We start from the raw sequence: 6350 nt of genomic DNA, 5'->3' as shown, positions 1-6350 counted from the left end.
GGTCAGGAGTTTGAGACTAGCCTGGCCAAAATGGTGAAACCCTGTCTCTATGAAAAATACAAAAATTAGCCAGCTGTGGTGGCGCACGCCTGTAGTCCCAGCTACTCAGGAGACTCAGGCAGGAGAATTGCTTGAACCCGGGAGGTGGAGGTTGCAGTGAGCCAAGATTGCGCCACTCCACTCCAGCCTGGGTGACAGAGTGAGATTCCGTGTCAATAACAAAACAAACAAAATAAAACAAAACAAAAAACTGGGCAAAGGATTTGAGTAGTTATTTTCCCAAAAAGATGCATTAACGGCCAATAAGCACATGAAAAGATGTTTGGCATTATTAGTCATCAGGGAAATACAAATCAAAACCATAATGAAATACCACTTTACACCCACTAGGATTGCTATAAAAATAAAACAAAACAACAATAACAAAAAACCCATGGAAAATAACAAGTTTTGTTGCGAATGTGGGAAAATTGCAATCCACATAGCCTGGGAGTGCAAAATGGTGCAGCTATTTTGGAAAACAGTCTAGAAGTTACTCACAAGGCTAGACATAGTTATCGCATGACCCAGGAATTTATTCCTACGTAAATACCCAGATGAGGTATATACGTCTTTATGCAGACAACTTTTCATTTCTCTTGGGTAATTTTCTAAAAATGAGTTGTACACTAAGTATACGTTTAAATTCATAAAGACCTTCCAAATATGTCTTCAAAGTGGTTGTACCATTTACACTCCCTTCAGCAATGCATGACAGTTCCAGCGACTTCACGTCTGCCAACACTTGTTTCGTCAGTGTTTCAAATTTTAACTATTCTAATGAGAACATAATGTTAATCCATTGGGTTTTAATTTGCAACTGCCTAATATCCACTGACCTTAAGCATCTTTTTATGTGCTCATTATCCATTTTTTAAAATGTCGATTAAGATCTTTTGCCCATTTTTATTTGGGTCATTTGTTATCTTACTATTGAGGTGTTAGATTTCTTTAAATATCTTGTATGTAAGTCCTTTGTAAGATACATGCGCTAAGAATATTTTTTCCTAGCCTGTGGTTTGCCTTTTATTTCTTAACAGTGTCTTTCAAAGAGCAAACATTTAACATTTTGATGAAGTCCAATTTCTCCTTTTATTCCCTTTTACAGATTGTGCTTTTTGTGTCATATCTAAGAAAACTTTACCTCTCTCTGGGATGTAAAGATTTCTCCTATGTTTTCTTCTAGAAGTTTTGCTAATTTCAGATTTTCTTTAGATCAGTCATCAATTTTGAGTTAATTTTTGTGTATATACCATTTTAGGGGAGTCAAGCTTTTTAAGACATAATTTACACACATTAAATTCATCCTTTTGCAGTACGGCTTTATGGGTTTTCACAAACACACACAGTCATGTTACCAGCATCGAACTCGAGATTTTGAGCAGATTCATCAATCCCCAAAAGTCCCTCCTGCCTCTTTGTGGTCAGACTCTCCCCCGTCTCTGGAAACCACTGATCTGTTTTCTATCTTTATAGCTTTGCCTTTTCCAGAATGTTGTAAATGAAGGTTTTGAACCTTTTGATAATGTGGCCTTTTCAGTCTGATTTCACTTATCATAACACATTTGAGATTCATCCATGCTTATATGTGTCAGTAACTCATTCCTTTATATTTCTGAGTAACATTCCATTGTCTGCAAATACAGCATTTTATTTGTCCATTCACCAGCTGATGGACATTTGGGTTGTTTCTGTTATGAGTTGAATTGTATACTTCCAAAATTCATATGTTGAAGTTCTAAACCCCAGCATCTCAGAATGTGAACTGATTTGGAAATAAGATCATTGCAGGTATAATTAGCTACGATGACACCACAATGGAGTAAGGTGAGTCTTTAATTCAGTATGACTGGTGTCATATAAGAAGAGACGAGGGACGCACGCGGAATAAGAAGCATGTGAAGCCAGAGAGACGCATAAGGAGAAGATGGCCGGGTGAGGACAGGAGTAGAGATTGCAGTGCTGCATCAACCAGCTAAGGAGTGGCCGGGGCTACTGGAAGCTGGAACAGATAGGTATGGTCTTCCCCTAGAAGCTTCAGAGGGAGTATGGCATGGTATTACCACTTCCTTGATTTTGAGCTTCTAGCATCCGGAACTGTGAGACAATTACTTTTTGTTGTTTAAGACACTCACACTTCGTGGTTCTTTGTTACGGAGCAAACTCCTACAGCATTCATTTCAGGCCGACAACAAGGATGATGATGCAATGCCTGTGTGGACGTGACGCTGAAATTGGTTAAGAACAACCTTTTCCAGGTTGCAATTGATTCTAGAAACTGGAGTTGGTAGAGAATTTGCAGGTAGAGATAAAGTTGCCAAAAATGGGGGAAGTAGAGACTCAGGGACAAACCAGCAGATCAAACTCAAAATAACTATGTTTTTGGTTCAGAGACATTTATTCATAAATCTATTTAGTCTGGCTGATAGTCGTAAGACACATAGATAAGGAAATCCACACTCCTAACCCAAGTCAAAATATCTGAAAAGTTCAAGCAGCTTATACGTAGTTATTTAATAAATACCTAATAAATAATACCTATAGAATGACTGGGTATATGGATATAAATATGAATAAATGATTTTATGTTACCACCAACTTAAGATTTTTACAAATTAAAATATCAAGGGGTTGATCTTTTTATTAGTAAGGGAGTCTACAGGGGAATAGACATTTCATGAACTCAGAAGGCATCCATGTGTTTACTAGGATAATTCAATCTGTCCTTAATTTATTTCTATTTGTAATTTTACAGATTCTTATGCTACCTTTGCAACATATTGTTGACAATCTATGAAGGTTAGAAATGACAAATGGGAAAGATTTAGATCCCTTTAAATAAGATAGCACTATTTTTAGAGCTAAATCTTTGGTTCCAAAAATTTCTACTAGCATTTACCATTTGCTAGCACTGGGACAGCTATTTGGGATACTGGTATCAGCCCTCTAGAAACTTACATTTTAGTAGGAAAAACAGATGTGGGCACAAATGTGATCAATGTGCCGTAATAGACTGTGCTGGCTGAGGAGTAGGTGGGAACTGTGAAGCAGATAAAGAAATGAGGCTGAACAAATACTAACCAAATAATACATTACATAAACACATAAATTTGGGCAGGTAAGAAAAAAGGAGTGGGGAGTGTAGGGAATGGTCCACGCAAAGGGATCAGCATGGGACTAGGCAGCCACATGGAGTTTTGTATTGCTTATGATGTGGCCAAAAAGAAAGTGGGTGATGAAGGAAGTAGCTCTAGATGAGACTTTGAAGTAGCGGGCAGGTGCCAGTTATCAAGGAATTACAAGGAATTTTCTTTTTTATTCTTTCCTTTTTTGTTGTTTTTAAAACAGAATCTCACTCTGTTGCTCAGGCTGGAGTGCAGTGGCATGCTCTCGGCTCACTTGCAACCTCCATCTCCCGGGTTCAGGCACTTCTCGTGCCTCAGCTTCCCGAGTAGCTAGGATTGCAGTCACACACCACCATGCCTGGCTATTTTTTGTATTTTTAGTGGAGACTGGGTTTCACCATGTTGGCCAGGCTGGTCTCGAACTCCTGGCATCAAGTGATCCACCTGCCTCAGCCTTGCAAAGTGCTGGGATTGCAGGCATGAGCTACTGTGCCCAACCTACAAGGAATTTCTTTATCCTACAGAAAGCAGCCCTGCTCCAATATTCATTTCACCCAGATTTTTTTTTACATATATGACAAACACAAAAAGCTACATTGCATTTGACTTAATCAATAGTATTCCCATATTTAAAAGTTTATAACAAAATATTCTTAGCCAGAACAAAAAAATTCAGGGCTAGTTTGATATCAAAATAGCTTTAATTAGTAGATGAAATCAGTCAACCAATCTACTATTTATTGAGCTTTTACTATGTATATAACTATGATGGTTAATTTTACATCAATTTGACTGGGCCACAAGGGGTCTAGATATTTGGCTAAACATGATGCCGAGTGTCTGTGAGGGGGTTTGTGGATAAGATTAACATTTGAGTTAGCAGACTGTGTAAAGTCAGTTGCCTTCCCCAGTGAAAGTGGACCGCATCCAATCCAACAGAGACCTGAATAAAACAAAAAAGGCTCAATTAAGGAGAATTTGCTCTCTCAGCCAGATGTCCCCCAATATAACATAAATTTCACCTCTTCTTTGAAAGTGGCTATTCCATTTACTTTTAATATCATTGATTACTTCTGCCTATTTTTGAATTTATATAGATGGAATCCCATGATGGGAATCCTTTTTGTGTCAGGCTTATTTCAATCAATATAATGTTGATGAGTGATCCATACTTTTTACATTATCTTTGCTGTATAGTATTCCATTTTATGAACTTATCATAATTTATATCTTTTACTGTTGATAGACATTTGGGTCGTTTCAGTTTGCTTTTTTGTTATGTTTTTGCCATGATGCATAATGCATTTGTGTACATGTTTTTATGAGAACACTATATACACATTGGGGAAGTCAAAAAAGACCCTGAGTCTTAGTGTGGTGGAACTGCTGTCAACTGTTGGAAAAAACAGGAGGAATTGGTTGGGGGCTGAGTTTTGTGCCGTTTTTGGCTAATGAATACAAGATTGCTATGTGATGTCACCCATGGTCAGGAAGGAAACAAAGGTTTTTTCATTTATGCTGTGGGTAGGTGGCAAGTCTGAGATATGTCTGTCTTTATTGCATGGGGTCAACCAAAAGCTTTGGAATGAGATGAATATGTGTACACCTTACACATTTTGATTAAGTCAGCTTAAAGTCCATAATCTTAAATATGAATTTAGAGTTTAGATGTTGGAGATGTTCAGGCAGAAATCAGAACATCACCGTTTCCTAATTGAGGAGAAAGTGGAATTACTTACCAATATAAAACTTTTCTGATCTGCTCATAAAAATGCATCAAGAAATACCTGGCCAGGTGCAGTGGTTCACACCTGTAATCCCAGCTCTTTGGGAGGCCAAGGTGGGAGGATTACTTGAGCCCAGGGGTTCAAGACTAGTCTAGGCAACATAATGAGACCTCATCTCTACAAAAAATAATAATAATATGATATAATATATATATTTTTAAAGAAACACCTATACTTCATTTCTCCATGGGTTAATCTGGTGATTTGTCAAATTTCCGAAATTTCTAAAAATTTATACTTAGATCTGGCTATCCAATCTTTTGGCTTCCCTGGGCCACATTAGAAGAAGAATTGTCTTAGGCCACACATAAAATACACTAACACTAACAATAGCTGATGAGCTAAAAAAAAAAAAAAAAAAAAAATTGTAAGAAATTCTCATAATGTTTTACGAAAGTTTAGATTAAGGCTGCTCACGTCCATCTTCTCATGCAGAGACTCACAAGCGTCCCCTGGTGGTTGAGAGGATCAACTGCAGGCTGAAATACCAAGATTTTGGAAGTCTCATTCTAGCCTTTTCTATTATCTTGCACAGTCCTGACCAAAAAAAAAAAGTAAAGAAAATAGGAAGACGTGCCTGTAAATATTCAGACTCAGATTTCCCTTCTTGCCTTCCACTGGAAGCCAGAAATATGTGAAAACGTAGTGAAGAATACTTACCAAACCTTAAAAAGGTCTGGTCCCATAGCGCCTGCCGAGCGTTAGGCTGACCTCTTGCCTCGCTCCTCGCCAGGCCCCTATGCACACCGATTTAGATGGTTGGTTTTTTTTTTTTTTTTTTGCTTTGTTTTAATATGATCACAAGTCTAATACACACTTTTAAAAGAAAAATAATACAGACATATAAGAAACGAAGAATGAAATGTCCTCACTGTTCCCCCCCACACTATTCCTATTATCCAGTCCCGTAAACTGTAAACGTCTGTTCACTGTTTGGACGCGTCTTCAGACAGAAAAGGCCTGTTGGAGGCTTCTTCTTACTAAACTGGCAGAAAATTGGAAAAAATAATGCAGCAGGAAGCACCATCTACTACATTTCCTGATTTGTAGAAATGCCTCAATTAATGAATTTAAAAATACCCCTCACAAGCTTTCAAAGATCCGAAATGTGTAACAATGGACACTAATGTATGAATAAATACTAAATCTCAGACTTCCTTTTGGGTATTAAAACAGCACCATTTAAGGAATATATGTGAAAACTTTTCATCCCCACTACAATTTTCTACTAGTTTATCCCACATTTGGTGAAAACTTCCTTGCCACTGGTATTGAACTATATAAAGTCAAAATGAGATAACTGTCAAACTTTTTAAAATTTATTTTTGTTTTTTTGAGACAGGATCTTGCTCTGTTGCCCAGACTGGAGTGCAGTAGCTCACAGCAACCTCCGCCTCTC

The sequence above is a fragment of the Macaca mulatta genome, chromosome 8 (assembly GCF_049350105.2).
Source record: "Macaca mulatta isolate MMU2019108-1 chromosome 8, T2T-MMU8v2.0, whole genome shotgun sequence".
NCBI classification, from domain to species: Eukaryota; Metazoa; Chordata; class Mammalia; order Primates; family Cercopithecidae; genus Macaca; species Macaca mulatta.
Note: the sequence above shows the minus strand (reverse complement) of the source record.